This window comes from Lycium barbarum, chromosome 2 (assembly GCF_019175385.1).
Source record: "Lycium barbarum isolate Lr01 chromosome 2, ASM1917538v2, whole genome shotgun sequence".
NCBI lineage: Eukaryota > Viridiplantae > Streptophyta > Magnoliopsida > Solanales > Solanaceae > Lycium > Lycium barbarum.
In genome coordinates this window covers 92,184,287-92,210,855 of record NC_083338.1, presented here as the reverse complement: position 1 = coordinate 92,210,855, position 26,569 = coordinate 92,184,287, and the positions used below count along the sequence as shown (strand labels likewise).

At 40.2% G+C, this 26,569-nt stretch overlaps 1 non-coding gene across 1 annotated transcript; it reads left to right on the top strand.

The window, feature by feature from the left end:
- The first annotated feature begins 2,083 nt into the window (after window positions 1-2,083).
- On the top strand, window positions 2,084-2,189 carry LOC132629571 (small nucleolar RNA R71). The gene has a single exon (XR_009578340.1). It is a non-coding gene; the product is annotated as a small nucleolar RNA R71 (small nucleolar RNA).
- Window positions 2,190-26,569: the final 24,380 nt, after the last annotated feature.

Genomic DNA, 26,569 nt, shown 5'->3' with positions numbered 1-26,569 from the left:
CAATCACCGGTAATGTATTGTCCGGACCAAGGAACTCATATCTCAAGTGTGATGGGAGTTGCTTAAGCTCCAACATAGGTGGCTCAATGATCGAAGGCTTTGCTGGAGGAGTTGTTCTGTTCTCCAGATCAAGATTCAGCTTCTTTGGGTGGTATGTGTATGATCCCAACCCAACAAGTGAATTAATTGTCTCCTCATAGCCTTCCATGTCTTCAGCATCGAAATTAATCAGAATACCAACTAAAGCCTCACCCAAACTCTCTTCTTCCATCTTGAACTCCACTGCTTCATCAACAACATCGAATGAATCAATTACCAAAATACTCTCATAAGCACTTGGTAACTTCATCCCTTTGCTATCCTGAAAGGTCACTTCTTCATTGTTGACTCGAAACTTTATTTCATTTTTCTCCGAATCCATCAGAGCCCTCCCTGTAGCAAGGAAAGGTCTCCCCAGAATTATAGGAATGTCCCGATCAACAGCACAGTCAAGAATCACAAAATCAGCGGGCAACATAAAATCACTAACCTGCACAATGACATCATCAACCACCCCAACAGGTCTTTTGATAGTCCTATCAGCCATCTGCAATCTCATCGAAGTCGGCCTTGGCATCCCCAAACCTTATTTTTTATATATAGCAAGGGGCATCAAATTTATACTCGCCCCATATCACACAAAGCACGAGCAAAATCATGGTGCCCAATAGAACAAGGAATGGTGAATGCCCCAAGATCTCCTTTTTTCTGCACAGTTGTAGTTGAAATGATAGAACTCACAGTGTGATTCAAACTCACGGTCTCATACTGCACCGTTTTCTTCTTGGTCAGCAAATCCTTCAAATATTTCGCAAAATCGGGCATCTCCTTGGCAGCTTCCAAGAAAGGAAAATTCAGAGATAACTGCTTCAGCTGATCATAAAACTTCTCAAACATAGCATCTTCCTTCTTCTTTACCAACCTCTGAGGAAAGGGAGGTTTAGATTTGAAAAGATGTGTCAAAGGGCGGAGAGCCCCTTTTACAGGCTGCTTTCTTGTGTTATCAGCTTCCCTCTCTATCTCTGGAATATCAGCAACCTTCTTGTCAGTAGGAATCTCATCAGCAATAATGGGTGCTTCAGACTGCACCTCATTCTCCTCCTCTATCGTCTCAAGATCAATCACCTTCTCAGCAGCCCCCTGTATTATTTTACCACTTCTAGTAGTGATGGCAAAAACACGTTCTATACCGCCTCCCCCATTTTTGGGATTTGGAATAGTGTCACTTGGAAGTCCTCTCTTCTTTGGAGGGTGCTGCTCTCTAGAAATATCCCTCATCTGCGACTCAATCTTCTGAATAGCCGCTGTATAGGAACCCACTGTTTCTGTCAGCCCAGATAAAGTCCTTTCTGACTTAGATTGATTGGCCAGAATCTTCTCAAGCATTGCTTCAACTTTCGAACTACCCTGCTCTGTTGACTGCCCTTTCGGTGGTATATAAGGGTTGGAACTCTTGTTCCCAAAATTGTTGCTGTTGTTGTAGCTCCCTTGGTTCGCACCACCATAGTTATTGTTGTAGTTCCTAGAGTTGTTTTAAGCACCTTGACCTTGCTGAGGTCTCCATTGATTCTGGTTCTGATTCTGATAGCCTCCTTGGTAATTCTGTCTTTGATAACCCCCTTGAGAGTTATTAACATAATTTTCATCTTCAACCTGCATAGGTGGCCCATCAAGGAACGGACCCTCTTGAGCATGGTACATCCCTTTAGGAAAAACTGCATCATCCTCACAAGCATTTACCTTCTTGATTTGAGATTCATCAAACTTCTTTGTCAGTAAGGAAATATTTGTTGCCAGTTCTGCCAATGTTTGCTGGGTGTCTTGATTCTCCTTCACTATATTCTGGATCATGGCACTACCATACGGTGCCACATCAGCATTGTTTGAGTGCCAAGCCTGATTATGAGTTGTCAGCTTGTTAAGTATGTTGGTCACTCGTCGAAAGGTCTTGTTCATAAAACAACCATTAGCTACATTGTTAGCTACTGACTATGTTACTGGATCTAACCCTCGGTAGAACTTCTCCATCAATATATTTTCCGGAAAACCATGATTCGGGCTCTTCTACAAGTACTCCTTGAACCTCTCCCAGGCTTCATATAGTTGTTCCCCCAGTCGCTGCTTGAATTCATATATCTTGTCGCGAATCTTAGCCTTCTTGCTAGGGGGGTACCACTTTGTAAGAAAACCAGCTACCATCTCTGCCCATGAAGTAATCGAATTTCGGGGCAGCTTCTCGAACCATGTTCTTGCCTCTCCAGCTAAGGAATATTTGAATAACCTCAACCGAATAGCATCCTGTGGAACATTGTTCTTGATGTGATTAGCTCACACATCCACAAAATTCTGCAAATGACGTTGAGGGTCATTCTCGGTAGAGTTCCAAAAGTATCCCTAAAGCTTCAACAGCTGGTAGAGAGATGAGTCAATTTTCACTGTAGCAGCTCCAGCTCGAGGTTGAACAATAGCAGATGCATAGTCCTCCTCTTGAACAAGTTTAGCAAAAATGTTCTCATCATCATATTCATTCGCCTGATTGTTCAATCGATTCACCTGATTACCAGCACGCTGATTTTGCTGATTTTGATTCATGTTCACCTGGTTTACACAGAGTAGCAAACAAGGTGTGATGGAATAAGCAAAATACTTTAATCAAAGCAAACACTACTTAGTAATTTCAAAACCGTATTCCCCGGCAACGGCGCCAAAATTTGATACGCTCAAATTACACATATTAATGGTATAACACGGACGTTGTCAAATATAGTAACCCAACGAGGTTGGGGTCGAATCCCACAGGGAATATGGTGTGAAAAGGTTACTAAAGTCGTAGATGCTAATTTCTAGGTCTAATGTCTTAATCCGATTATTTTGGTAAAAAATGGTTTTTTCTATAACTAATTTCTAAACTATTGCTTTGGTGGAAATTTATGGTAAAAGAAACTAAGGTTGTGTCCCCGTTAGATAGAGTGTATGATCATGGGTATTGATCTTGATATACTTGTAATGGATCATTATATGAATGCACTTAATCTCTATGTGAATCTCTACTATTTCCCAATAAATAAAGATTATGTCTTTCTATGATTTTCCCAAATATAAGAAAGTGACTATGAAGAACGATTAATCATGCCAAGTAAATTCTTCTTATTCCTAAGTGAATTTATTAAACAAAGTTTAAAGCTTTGAGTTCTTGTTAATTATTCTTACCAACCCTAATTATTTTCCAAAATAAATTAGGGTTTATGGCTTTAAGCAATGTTTGCAACCATTAATTATGAATGAAGAATGAAGAATAACTAAACCCTAATAATCCATTATTTGTATATCAATCACAAACCCAATCACAAAACACTCATCATTGGGTTCACAACCCTAGTAAGGGAATATAGCTACTCATGGCAAAGAACAAGAAATAAGAAATTGAAGAATTCATAATTTGCTTACTTTGGAATAAAAGAGGAATTGATAATACTTGAATTGATGTTTGAATCTTCAAAAACTAGAGAGTATTTAATGTTCTAAGTCAAGAGACAAAAATATAATAACTCGTAACCATTAAAACCCTACAATGACTATTTATAAGTTTTGGAAATACAAAGGTTACAGATTTGCACTTTGGTCCCGTCATCACGAAATACGGTCCGTAAACTGGTTTACGAACCGTAAAGTCAATTCACGACCCAATCGTCCTTCAGTCGTTTCTCTTGAAATACGGACCGTAAAGTGGTTTACGGTCCGTAAACTGCATGATCATATTTCACTTTGCCAAAACTCAGACTTTCTGCCAGATGCTTGAATGATTAAATACGTGATGGAATACGGACCGTAAACTAAAATATGGTCCGTAAACTTAGCTCGTAAATCACCATCTTCGCAGCTTGACTTTCTGTTTCTAAGATCCTTTAATACGACCATGGAATACGACCCGTATTGTAGAATACGGACCGCAAACTGCAATTACGACTTGGTTCTGCACTTCAACTGTTGTTATGCCGAATCTGTTCCTTTACCTGAAAAAACTAAAAAACCACGTAAAATCACATAGGCTTGCTTAAAAACAAGTAAAACTTATAGCCAAAAAGCATCGATTGTGGCGTAAAATCACGCCACATCAGGACGCTACGTCATGCCCGCAGGTGCACAGGGAGACAGGCTCGATCCATAGCTACATTCTCAGAGACTACATAGCAAGGCTCCATTTCCTTCGGAGCCATAGCTTTTGGGTAATTATTCTTTTGTGTACATAATTATGGGCATAGCGGGGTCCTGTCCCGCTTATGTGATATGTTATACTCTTCTTAGAGGCTCGTAGACATGTGTATGTGGTTAGATGTGTTTGGCCTTGTCGGCCTATATTTTGTATACCATTTTGTTGGCCTCGTCGGCCCATGTACATTGATGTGGCATAGATGCCTATGTTGATATAAGAAATGTTGTCGTCCAATGGGTCTAGTATGATGGATGACTAGAATGCATGATTTGATTCATGGCTCACCTAGATGTTATGTGAAAGTATGTCAAGGGGTGCCCGGGTGGGATAGCACTGGGTGCTCGTCGCGGTCCCTTAGTCGGGTCGTGACAAAAGTCCTGAGGGTCCTCATCCGGCTTTGATCCAAAGAATTCCGGAGGATTCAAGCTAATGAAGTCACGGGCCCTTGCACTAACAGCCCTATCGCCTTGCCGTATACTTTGCCGCTGAGTCTAGGCAGCAACCAATTGAGTAAGCAAATGAATGGCCTCTTTTAAGTCTTGGCCCAAAGCATCCGGTGGAGGGGCAGGAGGTGCTGGAGCTGGAGCTGAGGCTCCCTCACTCTCCTAAGAAATAGGAACTGTCTGGAAGGACTGAGATTGAGCCGCATTCTGGGACTCACTTCCCTCTACAACTGTTGGCGATGCTCTTTCAGCCCGCTTTTCTGCCGCTGTCTTGCCTTTTTGGGCTGTCGTAGTCTTTCTCTTTATAGGCGTCTCTGAAATACACAACACACGGTTAAGGAGAAGGAAGTTCTTATATCATAGCTCTATCGCACGATGTTATGAAGAAAGGTCAATCATTCCTAAAATGCCCGCATCCTCTTGTTTATAAGTGTGGCGCGCAACACACCCATAACCAAGACTATACAGGACACGGCTCATAGACACACCCTAGGATAGAACTGCTCTGATAGCACTTTAGTCACGACCCAACCGGAGGGCCGTGACGAGCACCCGGTGCTAGCCCACCCGGGCACCCCTTAGCGTACCTTTACACTTACCTCTAGGTGAGCCACATAATAAAACATACATGTCTACTCATCAATCATACTAGTCCCTTTGGACAATAATGCCTTTATATCATCATTGGCATTTATGCCCATATCAATGTATATAAGCCGACGAGGCTAACAAAATGATATACAAAATATAGGCCGACAAGGCCAACACATCTAACTATATACACATGTATACGAGCCTCTAAGAAGAGTATGTCATATCATATAGGCGGTACAGGACCCCGCTACGCCCATAATTATGTACACAAAAAAAACAATACCAAAAACTGTAGCTCCGAATGAAATGGAGCTCTACTATGTAGTCCCTGAGAATGTAGCTACGGATCAAGTCTGTCTCCCTGAGCACCTGTGGGCATGACGCAACATCCACAAACAAAAGGACGTCAGTACGAAGAATGTACTGAGTATGTAAAGCATGATCAATATCAACATAGAAGTATAATAAGCAACATAAGAAATATCATAAGATGGGAGAAAGTAGAATCATCGTCATAAGCACTTACTTGCTTGTCATAAGGACTTTCCATTTCTAATTCGAGGTTGTGTACATACATCCATAACCATTTCCGTGTTCGTATCCGTACTCATTTACATTTCGTATCCATAATCGTATTCATATGCCTATTCTTATTCCTATTCGTATCACGACCGTATTCATACTCTTTTACATACCATACACGTATCCATATCATATACATATTTATATCATAGATATACCTGGCCAACCAAGGCTTCAGGGTTACACATACCTGGCCCTACCAAGGCTCAGGGCTATATCTACCTGGCCCTACCAAGGCTTCAGGGTTACACATACCTGGCCTTACCAAGGCTTCAGGGTTACACATACCTGGACTTACCAAGGCTTCAGGGCTATATCTACCTAGCCCTACCAAGGCTTCAGGGCTATATCTACCTGGCCCTACCAAGGCTTCAGGGTTATCCGTACCAACTGTAGAGGTGTGCGCGCGTTACATAAATATATACACATTCTACCCGGTCTTATAAGCCCGGGGTTCCATAATAGTCATACATAGATACTTATACATAATAGCTCATAAGCATCTTTACTATTATCATGACTATCATGATCGTCATCGTCATCGTTATCGTCAGCGTCATTACAATTATAGTCGTCATCAACATCATTGTCAGTATTATTGTCATTCATTACATCTATCTTTATAGGCTTACTCGTCATATGAGGAACTTAGTACAATCGTAACACATCGAGAATCATGAGCTTAATAGCTCGGAAAATAGAATCATTTCAAGGACATCATAGACTTATAGAAGATTTAAATGATTGGCCAAAGAACCATGCCTTAGGAAAGAAGGTTAGCCTTACATACCTTTCCGTTCAACTAGTTTATCACTTCCACGTTCTCCTCCAATGCTCACGTTTCTACCTTCATTAGAGCTATACTATAATTAGAAAACCGATAGCTAGCATACATGACTAAGGCTAGAGAAAATTGGACAGCATCCCCTTTATTTATACGACATTCCTCCATACCATATATCAACTCCCTAACGTCAACAATACATTCACAATATTATAACAATAGTCCTTATTCATTCAACATTATCCATATTTCTCAATTCACTTCAAGTCATCCATATCCATGGTCATAACACACGATTACATTCGTTCATATACAATTCCTATCCCATGTTCTTAACATTATTTACAACGTATCCATATCACAACACATCAAGAATCATGACTCAATTCAAACTACTACTCAAAAACATCACTATTCTCACATTCAAGACCCATTTTCTATATCCTTTTAGAATCCAAGTGTTTCAACTTTCAAACACCTTAAAAAACATGGAAATATCATAAAACTTACCTTAGATGGTGAGGGAATGAATCTTAAGTGGATATACTTTGCTTGAACCAAACCCTAGTTCTCCTCCAATGGAAATTTGTTGTGGTCCTCTAACCCTTGGAAGCTTTCTAGCACATAGACACTTGATTTTCGTCTTTGATTGTTGTGTTCTCTTGGACTTGAGTGGAATATGCTTAGAGAAGGGTTTTTGAGCTCTCAACACTTGTAGAATATGAAAAATGAAGTAAAAGAACCCAAGGCATCTATTTATACAAGCATTGAAAATCAGCCCGTCGGGACTTCCACGGGCAATTATGTGGTCCGTACAATATTGTACAGACCGTATAATCGGTCGTGGTTTACTAACCAGCAAACCAACTCCCTGGTGGGAGTTATACGGACAACATATACGGTTCGTATAACATTATACGGTCCGTATAAGTGTCTGTGGTTCACCACCATGGAACACTTTGATGCTGTCGGGTTATACGGACCATTATACGGTCCGTATAACATTCCACGGGCCGTATAATGTGGTCGTGTAACTCACCGTTTTTCCGAAGTTGTTCTCGTCGTTTCGTTCGATCTCCAATCCGTATACAACCTTATTAATACTTGTATAATACTTCATTAACCATACAATAGGCTCTATATCAGCCGTAAAAACATCACAACATAAACATTAGCTCAATCATAGTGGAACCCTTTCCGAACACGACTTACGTTTTGCTCCTTTAAACAACTAAACTTCACATATTCATAGAACTTCGAAATCTTATTGTATGAACCTCAAACTATCTAATCCTTCCCTTAACCTCGTAGGGATTTCATAATCACCTTATGCTCACATTAGCCTATCCACAAGGCAACACATACGGAATTTCCGGGGTGTAACATATTCAATATCTCTATGGGGTAAAAACGGCATTAATAAAAACTCTTGTTTATTACCTATGAATAATAATGAAAGTACTTCTTTTTTTTCAAAAACGAAATATCCTATTCATAAAAATGGATTATATACAGACTCAATAAGAGGCAAATGATCATCCCAGCTACCTCGGAAGTCAATCACACAAGCTCTCAGCATATCCTCAAGTGTTTGTATAGTACGCTCCGCTTGTCCATCTGTCAGCGGATGAAATGCAGTACTAAGACTCACCTGAGTCCCCAATCCATTCTGAAAAGATCTCCAGAAATTAGCTATGAACTGCGCCCATCTATCTGAAATAGTGGCCGTCGGAACACTATGGAGTCGTACAATCTCTCTAAGATAGAGCTTCGCATAATCTTCAGCTGAATAAGCAGTTCTGACAGGCAGGAAATGAACTGACTTTGTAAGCCTATCAACTATGACCCATATTTAATCATGCTTCCGCTGAGTACGGGGAAAACTTGTAATGAAATGCATATTAATTATGTTATATCCCGTGTTTTCACACGTTGGGAAAAATTTGGAGATATCCTTGACTTGTAAGAAATAAGGTTATAATTAATTATTATTTGACATAGGAGTTGTGTATGAAAGAATATTAATATGGAGGTGTCGAGGAAGGCTAAGGGCAAAACGTGGAATTTCGGAAATTAGCTTCGGGAATTGCAAAAATAAAATTTGTAGCCAATTGGGCTTGTAAAATAAGAAGTAAAATGAGGCCCAAAAATTTTGTAGGTGGCCAGCCAAGCCAATGGCCCAAGCCCATGATTTGGTTAATACCATGTGACCATTTAATTAAGGGACTATTATATACATATGAAGGTTCAAGAAAAGTTAGAAGAGAAAGAACAAAACAAAGAGAGAGCAAGAGAAAGGGGTTCGGGTTTGGCCTTGGAAAATCACCATAAAAAATCTCCCTCCAAAAATTAATTTCTTGTTGAATTCCTACTAATTCAAGGTCCCTTTACAACTTGGTGTAGTTGGTTTGGAAGAAAGAGGCCTTGGTTCATCAATTTGATCATTTGTCCAAGTGAAGAAGACTAGAGGAAAAGGTAAGAATTTATCCCTTATTCTTGTGTTATGAAGTTTTGTTTGTGTTGTAGTATGTGGGAATGAGTTGATTGTACGGAAAAATGGAAGTTTACCAAGTGGGTATGTATATAGGCATGTGGCCGTGTATATATGTATGTGTATAATTATAATGTGTTGAATTTATATCATATTCTAGTTGTGGTTGGGGTGAAATGCATATTGGAAATGAAAGTTGAATGAATTTGATAGAAGTTGAAAAATAGTGATGTAGCCGTGGGGTGTCTTTGGTAGAATGAGAATGAATCAATTTTGTTTAGCAAGTTAGTAGTGTTGTTGTGATGTTTGCAAGGTACATGAAAGTAAAACGATATAAGTTTGTTATGAAATGGAATGTAGAAGTTTATGTCGTTTTAGAATGATTTTACGACATTATGAAAATGAAGTTATTAAGTTGCAAATTATGATGAGTATTCATGAAGTTGGAAGCTAGAAACATATTATGAATATGTTTGTTAAAGATTAGAAGTTTTGAGTGAATTATGACTTTGGCGGAAAAGTTGTATATTATGTATATCGTGTGTATAACTTGAGGAAAGGATATGAAATGTTTCTAAATCTATACTATGATAACCTTGATTGATAATGAGTGTGAAATCATTGATATTAGTTTGAAAGTTTGGGTTGGAGAGAAGGTTATGGCAATTGTTGGCAAGTAGAACTAGTTGTGCCATATTATGTTTTTGATGTTCGTTGTTGATGTTGATGTTGTTGTTTGGGTTGTTGTTGATGATTCTGAGCCGAGTTGAATTCTCGGGAGTGCTATATGTATAGGGGAAGTGCTGCCGAAATTTCGGTAGACAAGTATGAGTTGAATTGAATTCGTAACATCTATGACTTACAATTGGTAAATGTGACCATTTGCAGATTTTCGACGAAACGGGGAGTGAGCTTGGATAGGCTTAAAAAGCTCAAAAGGTATGTAAAGCTATCCCAAGTCTTCTTTTGGCATGTCCTAGAAGTACTAGGATCAGATTTACGCCTCGGAGGATATTCTGCTCATCGGAACCCGCGTCTGAAATTGTTACATTTTCGTTCAATAGAATTGAACCCTTTTTGTATGCTTTCTTGAAAATTTTGCAAACCTTCCCCAAACTTTATGAAAAGTTATAGAATGCCCGTAGAACCTTCGTAGGTGACCCTATAAGCTGAGAATACATAATTTGAGCCCACCGCCTTGCTTGTTCCGAGGTGGGCCCACTATTCCCGGTTTTGCCCTTAATGTACTTAAGTCTTCTTTTCGAGCGGTCTTTGAAAGAAATGTTTTGACTACCATTCTAATTACCTAATAAACGTCGTTTTAAATATTCCATTAAGTCTGATAAATTGTTTTGATACTCGAAAATCATTTACTATGATTCCTTCCGACTTCATTAGATCGGTTTGTCTTTGATATGCCTCATCGAGTCTATGGAAACATTCATGATATTTTAATTGCATTAGTCTCTCACTACTCCATTCGTGGATGCCCCAATGTTTCCCACACTGAGCCCGGGCCAGGATATGTTGTCAAGCGTGATCCCCTGCATTGTTCGCCGTGCCTCGATGTGAGGGGGCAGGTATTTGCGTACATGGGTTTGTGGAGTATGATGTGCCATGTCCGCTTGTTCTGATATGATTTGCTATGGCCATTTGATATGACATACTATGCTACGGGGTTATGCCCTATTCTGATTCTTCTGTGTTGTGGCACCAGCGTCGGGAGGGTGGCCACGTTCTGTTTGCCGAGTCCCTTGGCAGGGGCCGGATTTGATATGACATATGTTCTGTACACACTCTGCATGTTTTGGAATTATGTATCTGATACTTTGGATTTTTCGGTTACTTTCTGTATGTTCTGCACCAGTTATGGGTTTGTTTCTGTAATTCAGGCTTTACATATTCAGTACCTATTTCGTACTGACCCCCTTTCTTCGGGGGCTGCGTTTTCATGCCGCGCAGGTACCGACGACAGGTTTGCTGATCCGTCCGCTTAGGATCTCATTCTGCTATTTTTGGAGCGCTCTTTTATTCAGAGCCATCTTTTGGTATAGTCTGTCACTTCTATATATGTATATTCTCGTTCATGGGTACGGCGGGGCCCTGTCCCGTCATATGACTTTGTCGGTCTGTTTAGAGGTCTGTGGACATGGTTGTGGGTTGGGGTCTTTCTGTACAGTTGTGTGCTTATGTTGTGTTTGGGCGATTCCATTCGCCGCGGCGGCCGGTCCGCATATATTTAAATGTTGCTTTGTTGGCCCTGTGTGGCCTTTGTTGGTATTTTCTGCGTGCAGGGTATATGGGATAGTCCGTAAAACAAAGGAAACTCTGCCGAAATTTTTCTGGAGATTATCTAAATTGGAAATAAAGCCTTGTCGGCTTCTGCTATATACTAGAATGTGTTTGAGTGCCCAGATCGGGCACTAGTCATGGCCTACGGGGTTGGGTCGTGACAACTTACCTCCCATTTCCATGTCGGAATCTCTATAGCCTGTAATAAACCTTGGGGCTTCTGGTGCTCTATCTTGAGTTACTGATAATTCGGACACTGAGCAACAAATTCTGCCATATCTCTTTTCATACCATCCCACCAATAAACTTCCTTGATATCTTGGTACATTTTTATTGTGCCCGGGTGAATAGAATAGAGAGAATAGTGGGCTTCCCTCATAACCTGCTGACGAAGTTCTACAACATTAGGAACGCATAATCTACCTCGATATCTGAGTACTCTATCCCCTGGAATCACGAAGGGCCTCTTTTCTTTCTGAGGAGCCGTATCTCGATGATGAACTAAAATATGATCCTCGTACTGATGCTTCTTTATCTTCGCTACCAAGGATGACACCGCTATGTCTTGAACAGTAACTCCTGCATCACCTGAATCTAACAACCGAATTCTAAGGTTAGCTAACTGTCGAACTTCGCGGACTATCTCCCTTTTCTCTGGTTGCACAGATGACAGGCTACTCATGGATTTACGACTAAGAGCATCAGCTATTACGTTGGCCTTCACAGGATGGTACAGAATATCAACATCATAATCTTTTAATAACTCTACCATCGCCTCTGACGTAATTTCAAGTCCTTCTGCTTAAAGATGTACTGGAGGCTCTTATGGTTGGTATAGATATCAACATGGACACTATATAAGTAGTGCCTCTACATTTAAAAGGCATGGATCACCTCAGCTAACTCAAGATCATGAGTTGGATAGTTCTTCTCGTGCTTTTTCAACTGTCTAGAAGCATAAGGGACAACCTTGCTGTACTGTATTAATACACAGCCCAAACCAATACCTGAAGCATCACCATATATCACATAGACATCTACTCCATCTAGAAGAATCAAGACGGGTGTTGAGGTTAACTTGTCCTTTAATATCTGAAAACTTCGCTCACATGCATTCGTCCACTGGAACTTAGCTGATTTCTGAGTCAGTTTGGTCAATGGGGCTGAAAGAGAAAAGAATCCTTCCACAAACCTTCTATAATATCCTAATAGGCCCTAGAAACTAAGTATCTCCCGTTGGTGTCACAGGCCTTGGCCAATTCTTCACAGATTCAATCTTTTGAGTATCCACCCTAACACCTTCATCTGAAATAATGTGACCAAGAAAAGCCACAGAGTTCAACCATAACTCACACTTGAAAAACTTCGCATATAATTCTCTATCACGAAGAATTCTAAGCTCTGCATGTAGATGATCAGCATGCTCGGCCTCTGACGTTGAATACACAAGAATGTCATCTATAAATACAATTACGAATAAATCTAAGAAGGGTCTAAATACATGATTCATCAAGTCCATGAATACAACTGGGCATTAGTTAGCCCGAATGACATAACACGAAACTCATAGTGCCCATATCTAGTCCTGAATGACATCTTCGAAATATCTTCCTCCTTCACCCTAACGTGATGATACCCTGACCTCAAGGCTATCTTTGAGAAATATCTGGCACCCTGCAGCTGGTCAAATAAATCATTAATCCTCAGAAGCGATTGTTTATTCCTTATAGTCATTTTATTCAATTTCCTGTAATAAATACACATTCACAAAGAGCCATCCTTCTTTCTTATGAATAATACCGACGCTCCTCACAGTGAGGTACTGGGCTTAATAAAGCCCTTCTCGAGTAAATCACTCAATTGCTCCTTCAATTCTTTCAACTCTGCAGGTGCCATTCTATAAGAAGGAATAGATATTGGCTGAGTATCTGGCAATAGATCAATAGTAAAATGAATCTCCCATTCCAGCAGTATGCCTGGAAGCTCATCTGGAAACACTTCTGGAAACTCATTAACCACAAGGACAGACTGAAGAGTCAGTGATTCTGCTTGCACATTCTGGACCCGAACTAGGTGATAAATATAACCTTTTATGATCATCTTTCTAGCCTTAAGGTAGGAAATAAACCTATCCCTCAGCGAAGTAGCATTACCCTTCCACTCTAGGACTGGCTCGTTGGGAAACTGGAATCGAACTATATTTGTTCTGCAATCAACATTAGCATAACAGGAAGCCAACCAATCCATACCCATAATAACATCAAAATCAATCATGTCTAACTCAATCAAATCTTCTAGGGTATGGCTATTACAAACTATCACTACACAACCTCAATATACTCGCCCAACTATAACAGGATCACTAACTGGCGCAGACACCTCAAACGGTTTAATCGATTCAGGATCTATCCCAAACATTCCAATAACAAATAGAGTAATATACGATAAGGTGGAACCTGGATCAATCAGTGCGTATACATCCTAGGAGGAGATAGATAATATAACTGTGAAAACATCAGGAGATGACTCACGATCTGGTCTACCAACTAATACATAAATGCGGTTTTGAGGACCGCTCGAACCAAATGCTCCTCCCCTTCCTCTACCACATCCGGCTGGTGCTTAAGAACCGTGCCTTGGAGGGCGTACAGATGAAGAAAAACTAGCTATGGACCCCGTAGGCAGAATGCTGACTGTACCACCCCTCGACGAACACACCCTCATCATATGGCCTGGCTGGCCATAAGCATAACAAGCATCTAATCCCCGTCGACACTGTCCAGTGTTATTTACTACCCTGGGTACACAGTGGAAAAGGTGGTCTCACCTGGCCTGACTCTGGTCTGTACTGAGAACCCAAAGCTCTAGAACTTTGACCCGCTCCGGAATACGGGAATCGATCCAACCTTTGGCCTGAAAACTGCGGAGGTGCACTCTCTGCTGAATGAAATGGATACTGGGAATGCTATTGTCTCTGTCCTCCTCTGAACTCAACAAACATATCTAAAGATCTAGCCCTCTTGCCATGGCACCGGTCATGCTCACGCTCTGTCCTCCGCCGACGGTTACGACCTTACCGATTCTGTGCATATGCCTGTATATAGGAAATATCCATACCCGGCTATAATGCAGTTGTCGTACACTCATTAATCAAATGTTGCCTTAGACCAGCCACAAAACGATGAACTCGATCCTCCATCTCAGCCACCATAGTTGGGGCATATCTAGCCAATGAATCAAAGTATACATTATACTCCTGAACACTCATACTGCATTGCTGAATGCGAAAAAACATGTCTACTCGGGCCCGCCAAACCTCTGGCGGCAAATAATGATGAATAAAGGAATTTGAAAACTCTTCCCAAACTACTGGAGGGTATTCTCTCCCCTAGATTGCTCCCATGTCTGATATCATTGCACTGCAACATCACGGAGCCTATAAGAAGCCAACTGCACTGACTCGACTTCATCAACGTGCATAACCCTCAAAGTCCTCTGCATACTATTAATAAAGTCCAGGGGGTCCATATTTTTCCTCATCTCGGAGAAGTCTAGAGGATATAACTCGAGGAAAATCTTAACTCTCGCACTACCAGCTCGGTCTGCCTGATCAACACTAACTCCCGGATGCTGAGCCTGAGCGGCTACCAATTTGATCAATAAATGTATAGCATCCCATATATCTTGGCCCGGTGCATCTAGCTGAGGATCTAGGGGCACTAGGGCAGCTACTGGAGACGGGGTATGTGAAGTCTGATATTGGCTCTCACTCTGGGACTCGCCCCGAGCCCTAGTAGCTCACTGAGTATAGCTAGTAGCCTCACTAGCCACTCCCTTGCCCTTCTGGGTAGCTGTAGCTTTCTTGCGAGGCATCGGTGAAATCAGAACTATTTATTAGAAGGCGAACTCTTAACACATGGCTCTATCTCACGATCTAAGAGGGAAGGAATGACAATTTCCTAAATGTCTTGCAGCCTTCTGTTTATAAGTGTGGTGCACAACACACCCATAAACAAGACTCTACTAGATATGGTATGTAGACAACCCTAGGAAGGAACTGCTCTAATACCACTTTTGCCAAAACCCAAGCCAATGAGTCGTGATGAGTTCCTGAGCCCTCTTGACCAGGCACCCTTATGACCGTCCCTGGATAATGCCGAATAACAAGGTGGCCCATATATGACTTATAACCAAGCTATACTGACTGCTACAAGAACAACACCATGAACTATGCATCAAGATCTCACAACCATCTGTATATATACATGCTAAAAATAACAATGCAAGCCGACTAGGCCATTACATATGCTGTACACAAAAGAATAGGAACCAACAAGGCTACATAATATCCCAGCCATATACAACTATCTACAGACCTCTAATAGAATACAAAGCTATACAAAGGAAGAGACAGGGCCCCGTCATACCCATATATATACAATTGTCAAGAAAATAGCATACCAAAAATGAACTGCAACTCCGAGCGAAGTGGAGCGTCCCGACGACCGCTGAATGGAAATCCTATTAAGCTGGACCGCCTGTCTGTCTACCTGAACCTGTGTGTTATATCCCGTATTTTGTACATTCGGATATTTCAAGATAATTGCGATAATTTAAAGGCAAGACTATATTTTGATCTGGTTTAACACTCAAGTTGTTTATGAAATTATTGGTGTGGAAATATTAAATAAAGCTAGGGGTAAAAATGGAAATTCACAAGGTGGTTCATGGTAATATCGAGGAAGGCTAAGGGAAAATTTGGAATTAGAAAAATGATTTTTCTTGAATTACAAGACAAAAAAAAATAGTAGTCTTGAAACAAATGGGCCATTTGGCCGTCCCAAGTTGGTGTGGGCCAAGGCCCACATGGAGGCCTAATATATACTCATAAAAGATGACAAATTAGTCATATTTTCATCTTATCACTTAGAATATTCAAGAAACTTGGAGAGATAAACGAAGAAGAAGGCCATTCGGCCAAGCCAAGCCAAAATTGAAGCCCTCAAATCTTGATCAAAAAAATATTTTCTTCTAGCATTCCTACTAATTGGAAGGTCCTGTTACACCTCGAAAATTTCATGTCGTCGTATAGTAAATGAACCCACGCGAGCTTAAGGACAATAGGAAGATCTTAAGATTTTAATGCGGATGATTAGTGGTTTTAGAATGCATACGTTAAGATCTTGAAGTTATATGAAATGATGAACTAAGGATCGATAAGGACAAGTGGAGTATAAGTGAGGTTTAGGAAAGATCCCGTAGCTTGTTGTGTTAAGGATTGTTTGGTAAGGTTTCATAAAGGACAAATAAGGAGATATATGAGTAGTACATGGAAAGTTGAGCAAGTCCTAAGAAGGACCCATAAGCCAAAAATGAGCATAAGCCATCCAAAAAGGGCAATTCAAGGAAACATTTCCGGATGATCTGCCTTTTGAGGGGCAAAAACGTCCTTATAAGTTTGGAATTTGGAAACACACCAAGAATGAAAAGTTGTAGATAATTTAAAGTTATTTCCAACCATATGTCGTGGGCCATCACACGATATCGGGATCAAGAATTATGACCTTTTTACTGAACGGAGGTCCGCAGTCAACTTTGGAACTGTGAGTTCCACGAACCTGTTCCACGAACCGTATAATATTCCACGGACCGTATCTTTGTCCGTGGAATACCCAGCAGAGGAAATATTTTCCTGATGGTAAACCACGACCACATTATACGGACCATATAATATTGCAAGGACCGTGGAAGTGTCCGTGGAAATCCCGACGGACTGAAATGTTCCAAGTCTTTAAATGATGATCCCACTTCATTTTCTTCATTTTAATACACCTCTTCACCTCTCAAGAACTCTATAAAGTTCCACTAAAATAATATACAAGAATACCAAGGAAACCAAAGATCAGAAACATCAAATTCATGAATCAAAGTCTATCAAATTCAAGTAGAATTCATCCAAATCAAGAAAATCCAAGAAGAAGGAAAGTAGGGTTTTGGTGAAAAAGGAAGAACTCCACTCAAGACTTGTTCAACCAACGTCAAAGGTACGTTTTATGATCATTTCATGTTGTTTAAGGTATTGGAAGGATTAGATACTTGAAATGTAGAAGAACATAGAAAGTGGGTCATTATTGAGTGAATAGTTACATAATTGAATGAAAATGGAATTGAATCATGAAAGTTGAAGAATTGTGATTATGAGTACGTTATAATGATGTGTATATCATGAAACAAGTATTAAATGTGTGAAAACACAAAGATGAGCTACAAGGAGAAATATGGAAAAATTGGAGGAAAATGGTGGATTTTGCTAGATATGCATACATGATGAATGTTGATTGTGATATTGTGAGTAGTATTGTGAATGTTGAGAGTTGATATGGAACATGGGAAAAGTAGTATAAACAAAAGAAGTGCTGCCCGATTTTTCCGGGGATTAACGATGCGTTCTTGTAGTCAATTAGCTAATGTTAATTTGAATTCTCTCGTGAAGGTGATGAAGTGACATTGAAGGAGAGCAAGTGAACGATCGCTAGCTAAACGACAAAGGTATGTGCGGCTAGTCCTTTCTTTCTAATGGCATGAATCCTATAGCATAAGTTCCCTTCCTCTTCATGAGTTCCCATATTCCGGAAAGCTAGCAGCCTATATCCATAAATGTCTACATAAGATAAAAGATATGATACGATGATACTATATTGATGATGATGTTATTTGTTGCTCAGACTCACCCTATGTACTAATTCCTTCAAGGGGAGGCAGAATGTCCATAATTTCTCCATAATGGAATCGGGGGATCATGACCTTACGTCACCCCGATAGAGTACAGCTGTTCTAGAGTCTCTATGCATGTATAACAACAAGTATATTTTGATAAGCATATTACTATAAGTATTTTATGATGAGCATGTCATGATCATATTACACCGCGCCTATATGGCTGGGCAGCACCGTTAAGGCGGGCGGCTTACAGATGATTACACCATGACCTTTTGGCATGGGCAGCACCACTAGTGGGCGGCATGACATGGTACCCTAGACGCGGGAGGCCTGGACGCGGGCTCAGATTATTGATTATCACACCGTTCCGACATGGACGGGCACCTTGCATGTCATGCATTTATGATATTATGATAAGTATGAGTAAGATAGCATGCATTACTTCTCTTATGGCTATTATTCAGATTTAGATATTCTTATTGATGCTCTCACTATATTATTGTTGTCCTTCTTCATTGTTTATGCCTCTCATACTCAGTACAATATTCAAACTAACGTCCTTTTCCTTGGACGTTGTGTTCATGCCCACAGGTAGACAGGGAGGCGAGCTCGGCCCAAATTCTTAGTAGCTGTTAGCGGATTGAGAGCACTCCATTGTCCGGAGGTGCTCATGTTTATTCTTTTGGTACATATGTATATTTTGGGCATGACCGAGTCTTGTTCCGTCTATATGTACAGTATGTCAGTAGAGGCTCGTAGATACGCAGTGTGGGTAGTATGGTCTCACATTTTTCATGTGTGTGTACATTTATTATTTTGATAGCCTAAAGGCATATATATATAGATATATATATAAAAGTATTTACGGTTTCATATGAACTATGATTTTTCTATGTTTTGAGTATAAATGTGATAAACAGGGCATTAAATGGATAAGGTGAGTAATAGAGCGACCGGTGCTCGGTGGTTAGCCCCGGGTACCCGTCGCGGCCCCTAGTTGGGTCGTGACAAAAGTGGTATCAGAGCAGTTCATCCTAGGAAGTGTCTACGAGCCGTGTCTAGTAGAGTCTTGTTTATGGTGTGTTGCGCGCCACGCTAATAAACAAGAGGCTACAGGGCATTTTGGAAAAATGACCATGTTTCATGTTAAGAGATCGTGCGATAGAGCGGTATTATAAGATTAACCCCTCCCTAATTATGCGTTATAGTTTCAGCAAAGCTGATGAAAGGAAAGGCTACGGCAGCCCAGCAGGGCAAGATGGTGGTGGAAGAAGAACTTGAACGAGAGTCGTCTATAGATGTAGAGGAGGGTGAACCCCAGAATAAGCCCCCACCTTAGTTTTCCCATACTTCGCCCGCTTTTGAAGATCTGAGAGGAGCTTCAACTTTAGCTCCAGCACCCCCCGTTCCTCCGCCAGATGCCTCGGGCCAAGAGGTGAGACAGGCCATTCTTCTACTGACTCAATTGGTAGCCGCTCAAGCTCAGCGGTAGAATGTGGGCCACGATAACGGTTACACCTCGGAATATTTTTCGTTGGTACGCAAGTGAATGAACTAGTGATGAATATGAGTGCATGATGTCTATGAGCAAGAAACGACGTTTGATGACCTTAGGCGAGATTTCGAAAGTATCCGATGTGAGACGAGGAAGTTGGCTAAGTTAAGATGAGATACTGTTATATCCCGTACTTTCGCGTATTCGGGAAAAATTCGAGATAATTTTGATTTATAAGGAATAATGCCATATGTTGAATTGAATTAATATATGTGTGTGTTGTTTATGAAAATATGGATGTGGAAACACGGAGGGAGGCCAAGGGAAAAAATTGGAATTTCGGGAATTAATTTCGGGAATTACAAAACGAGAATTATCATTAATTGGGCTCAAAATAAAGGATGCAAAATTTGGCCCAACAAGAGAGGGGTGGCCGGCCAACTAGGGCCCAACCCACCACTTTAATTAATTTTCCATGTGCAAATTATATAAGGGTCATTATCATATAGAAACTTCAAGAAATTAACAAGGAGAAAAACAAGACAAACAAGAGCAAGAGAATTGAGGGCATTCGGCCCTCTTGCCCCATTTTCACCTCCCAAAAATTATGGTCCAAAAATTATTCTCTTGTGGTCTTACCACTAATTTAAGGGTCCTCTACAATATGGTGCAATTGTTTTGGAAGAAGGAGCAGTTATTCCTTCAAGTTGACCTCATATTCAAGTGAAGAAGATTAGGGGAAAAGGTAAGAATTCATTCATTTTTATGATGTTATGAAGGTTTTTTTTGTGTTGTAGTATGTAGAAATGAGTTGAAAGTATGGAAAAATGGAAGATTTCAAAGTGGGTATGGAATATGGTTTATGGCCGTGTGTGTGCATACAATGTGTGTTTATGGTGAATTGAATGTATGTTGTATTCTAGTTGTGGTTGTGGTGAAATGCACATTGGAAATGAAAGTTGAATGAATTTAATAGAAGTTGGAAATATAGGGATGTAGCCGTGTGGTACCTTAGTGGAATGGGAATCGTTTAATTTGATTAACATGTTAGTTGTGTTATTGTGATTCTTGCAATGTAAATGAAAGTAAAATGATATGAGTTTGCATGGAAATGGAATGTAGAAGCTTATGTCGTTTCGGTACGATTTTATGACATTATGAAAATGAAGTGTTTAGGTTGCAAGTTATGATGATTATTGATGAATTTGGAAGATGGAAACATGTTATGAATGTGTATGCCAAAGATTAGAAACTTTGGATAAATTATGGCTTTGGCGGGAAGTTTGTATATTATGTATATCGTGTGTATAATTTGAGGAAACGATATGCAATGCTTCTAAATTATGTTGTAATGATCTTAATTCGTAATGAATACGAGAATGTTGACATCAATTTGAAAATATGAAGTTGGAATGAAGGGTATGACATTATGTCGGAAAGAAGGTTAGTTGTGCCATATTGTATGTTTTGTAGTAGTTGTTGTTGTTGTTGGGTTGTTGTTGACTATTTTGGCCGAGTCGAATTCTCGGGGATATTATATATATAGGAGAAGTGCTGCCGAAATTTCGGTAGGCAAATATGAGTAAGTTGAATTCGTAGCATCTATAACTCACAATTGGCAAATGTGACCATTTGCAGATTTTGGACGAAACGGGAAGTGAACTTGGAAAGGCGTAAAGTGCGAAAAAGGTATGTAAAGCTACCCCGATCCTTCTTTTGGCATGCCCTAGGTATATTAGAAGCGGATTCGGGCTTCGAAAGACTTTCTGCCCATCGGAATCCGCAATTGAAAATGTCACTTTTTCCTTCAGTAAGATTGAGTTCTTTTGGTATGCTTTCTTGAAAATTATGCAAACTTTCCCTAAACTATTTGGAAAGCTACAGAATGTCCGTAGAACCTTCGTAGGTGACCCCATAAGCTTAAAATGCGTGATTGGAGCCCACCGCCTTGCTTGTTCCGAGGTGGGCCCACTATTTCCGATTTTACCCTTATGATGAGTTGCCACTTGATTTCAAGTGATTTTTAAGAAAACGTCCTAACTACTTTTCCAACTACTAATGATACTTATTCTGAATACTATATTGAGTCTCTGTAAAAGTACGATATCTTGTATTACAATTATTTTCCTACTATTCCCGCTTTGCTCTTTTATTACACTATTGCCTTATTTTCTAACAATATAAAATGAAGTGTTTTGACTATCCTTCTAACTACTGAAAGGAAATTATTTTAATGATTCCCTCGAGTCTGGTAAACTATTTTGGAATATGAAAAGGATTTCAGGAGTACTATTTTTCTGTGATTCATCATGACACATAACATACGCTTACTATGATTTCGTCCGACTTCATTGATTTGATTTGTCATTCGATATGCCTCATTGAGTCTCTGGAAATCCATGATACTTTTATTGCATTTGGTTTCTCACTACTCCATTCGTGGATGCCTCAATGTTTCCCACACTGAGCCCGGGCCAGGATATGTTGTCAAGCATATTCCAATGCATTGTTCGTCGTGCCTCGATGTGAGGGGGCAGGTATATATGTACATGGGTTTTGGAGTATGCTGTGCCATGTACACACATTCTGATATGATATGATCTGATATGGCCATCTGATATGATATGATATGTTATGTTACGGGGTTATCCCCTACTCGGTTCCTTATGTATGGTGGCACCAGCATCGGGGGGTGGCCACGTTCTGTTTCGCCGAGCCCTTGGCAGGGGCCGGACATGATATGGTATATGTTTCTGAACACACTCCTCATGTTTCGAAAATATGCATTTGATACTTCGGATGTCACTCACTTCTCTGTAAGTTCTGTTTCGGTTATGATCTTGTTCCGTATTGGGACCAGGTACGACATATGTTTTCAATAAATACTATTTATACTTTATGATCAGCATTTTGCTAATCTGTACATTTTGTCCATTTTCTGTACCTTCTACTTTGATTATGACTTTGTTTACTACGTTCCGTGCTTTACATACTCAGTACATATTTCGTACTGACTCCCTTTCTTCGGGGGCTGCGTTTTCATGCCGCGCAAGTACAGAAGACAGATTTGCTGATCGCCTGCCTAGGACATCTATTCTGCTATATTGGGAGCGCTCTATTGTTCAGAGCCTGTATATTGGTACAGTCTGCCGCTATATTATATATATGTATGCGATTCAGGGGTATGACGGGGCCCTGTCCCGTCTTATGATTTTGTTATGATCTGTAGAGGTCTGTAGACATACTTGTGTGGGTTCTGTATATGTTTGGGTATGATATGATCTGTGACAGCCGCATCGATTTCCATTGTACGGTGTCGGTTCATTTATGGTTATTATTAACGCCAAACGACTTCTATATTTGAAAATATTCTGTCGGTTGTTAATTTGGGTTATTGGGTACGTTTGAGTGTCCAGCACGGACACTAGTCGCGGCCTACGGAGTTGGGTCGTGACAGATACAAGGTGAGCAATGCATGTGCATGGACGGGAGTGATTAAAATGAGAAGTCTAAGAAATATGGGAAGTTGCAGAATTGCAACTGCCCAGTGGTCGTAAATTGAAAAATACGGACCGTAAAGTGCAATACGGTCCGTAAACTGCCAGGTCGTAAACTGGCATGCCAAACTTCAACTTTCTGCCAGCTGAGGAAAAGGTATAATATGACCTGGAATACGGACCGTAAAGTGATTTACGGCCCGTAAACCATGGTCGTAAATCAGCATGCATGCAGCCTTAAGTTTCTGGTTCTGCTTAAGCTTAAAGACGACCACGAGGGACGGTCCGTAAACTGAAATACGGACCGTAAACCTCCATGGACGACCGCTGTTCACCCAACACAGATTTTTCAATTCATTAAATGTGAGGATCAAGACTTGTCTTATTTCATTACAACATTACACCACTTCTCTCTAAAACTTCTCTCTACATTTATTATATGAGTTTTCAAGGATTATAAGCCATCAATAACATTAAGACAAGTGAATCAAGGATAAGGGAATCATCAAGGATCATCCAAGTCAAGAAATCCAAATGGAGAAAAACTAGGGTTTTGCTCAAATAGGAGTATTATCAACCAAAGCTTGTTCCTCCAACTTCTAAGGTAAGATTCATGATTTTTACAAGATGTTTAAGGTATTGGAGAATTAAAATACATGGATTGTAGAAAATGTGGTCAACTAGGTCATGAATGGTTAATAGTGACATTTTGAGGAATAGTTTGAATTGAATTATGAATGTTGTTATGTTACGATATGAATGTATTATAAATGGTACTAAGATCATGAACTAGACACTTTAGACGAATGGACGAAGTTGGAGGTCATGACCACAAATATGGGAGAATTAGAAGCAAATTGAGAAATCTAGATAATGTGGATGATGTTAATGACTAATGGCCATTGTTATGATATTAATGAAGGTATAGACGCTAGCATTGGAAGGAAACGTGCAAGTGTAGAATAGTCCGACGAAAAGGTATGCAAGGCTAACCCTTCTTTCATAAGGCATGATTCTTGGCCAAACTTCTAATTCCTCTATATGAGTATGTTGTATTCAAGTGATTGACACTCCGAGCTCATAAGCTCACGATCCTTAACATGTACTACGATTGTACTACGCCCCTCATATGACAAGTAAGCCTATGATATGGATGTAGCAATAATGACGAAGATAGTGATGACGATAATAATAATAATGATGCCAAAGGTGCCTACGGGCTATTATACTTATATGTGCCTATGAAGGGCTATAATAATACCCCGAGCTTATAACGCCGGGTAGGATATATGTATATGATTATGTATAAAGTATGTATACGATTACGTAACGCGCGCACACCTCTGCAGATGGTACGGATAACCCTGAAGCCTTGGTAGGGCCGGGTAGAAATAACATTGAGCCTTGGTTGGCTAAGTACGTATGAAACACCGAACCTTATGGTCGGGCACGCTATGTATATATATAAGTGTATGGCTATGTATATAATATGAATATGAATGTGAGAAGACTATGTATACGAATACGAATAAGGACATGTATGCGAATATGAGCCCAAGTAGGGTACGAGCACTATTATGAAATACGCATGAGAAATGGAAAGTTCCTATGAAAGGCCGGTAAGTGCCATGATGATGATATTATTGTCTTCCCTCCTGTGCCACTTCATATATTGTCTATGATGCTTCTATATTGATGTTAATCACGCTTTACATACTCAGTACATTCTTCGTACTGACGTACTTTTGTTTGTGGATGCTGCGTCATGCCCGCAGGTGCACAGGGAGACAGACTTGATCCATATCTGCCTATTTAGAGATTACATAGAGAGCTCTATTTCCTTCGGAGCCATATCTTTTGGGTACTCATTCTTTTGTGTATATAATTATGGGCATAGCGGGGTCCTGTCCCGCTAATGTGATATGTTATACTCTTAGAGGCTCGTAGATATGTGTGTGTGTGGGTAGATATTAAAAGGTACCCATTGCCACATTAAATAGGTAAGTGCGAGGACTTCGAAATAAGGAGGTAGCTTAAGTCAGAGTTTTGTGGTAAAACAACAACAGGGAAGAAATGACTTGGGAAGCGGAGGAGAATATGCAAGCCAAATATCCATGTCTATTCCAACCCCCGGAGGAGATTCCAGATGGAACGTCGACGAGATGAGGTATGTATGCTTTATTTTATGCTTTTGGTCATGTGTGGCCATAGATATGTTGATATTGTGATGTAGCCTTGTGAGGCGATGATATTATGGGTTGTTGTGACAGGTTGGTAGTGCAAAATTACAGGGGAAACTCTGGCGAAATTTTGTAGAATTCCCGAGTGTTAAACATTCGAGGACGAATGTTCCAAAAAGGGGGAAGAATGTTACACCTCGAAAATTCATGTCGTCGTATAGTAAATGAACCCACGCGAGCTTAAGGACAATAGGAATATCTTAAGATTTTAATACGGATGATTAGTGGTTTTGGAATGCATACGTTAAGATCTTGAAGTTATATGAAATGATGAACTAAGGATCGATAAGGACAAGTGGAGTATAAGTGAGGTTTAGGAAAAATCCCGTAGCTTGTTGTGTTAAGGATTTTTGGTAAGGTTTCATAAAGAAAAAATAAGGAGATATATGGGTAGTACATGGAAAGTTGAGCAAGTCCTAAGTAGGACCCATAAGCCATATATGAGCATAAGCCATCCAAAAAGGGCAATTCAAGGAAACATTTCCGGATGATCTGACTTTGAGGGGCACAAACGTCCTTATAAGTTTGGAATTTTGAAACACACCTAGAATTAAAAGTTGTAGATAATTGCAAGAGCTTTCCAACCATAGGTCGTGGGCCCTAACACGATGTCGGGATCAAGAGTTATGACCTTTTTACTGAACGGAGGTCCGCAGTCAACTTCGGAACTGTGAGTTCCACGAACCGTATAATATTCCACGGACCGTATCTTTGTCCGTGGAATACCCAGCAGAGGAAATATTTTCCTGATGGTAAACCACGACCACATTATACGGACCATATAATATTCCACGGACCGTGGAAGTGTCCGTGGAAGTCCCGACGGACTGAAATGTTCCAAGTCTTTAAATGATGATCCCACTTCATTTTCTTCATTTTAACACACCTCTTCACCTCCCAAGAACTCTAGAAAGTTCCACTAAAATAATATACAAGAATACCAAGGAAATCAAAGATCAGCAACATCAAATTCATGAATCAAAGTCTATGAAACTCAAGTAGAATTCATCCAAATCAAGAAAATCCAAGAAGAAGGAAAGTAGGGTTTTGGTGAAAAAGGAAGAACTCCACTAAAAACTTGTTCAACCAACATCCAAGGTAAGTATTATGATCATTTCATGTTGTTTAAAGTATTGGAAGGATTAGATACTTGAAATGTAGAAGAACATAGAAAGTGGG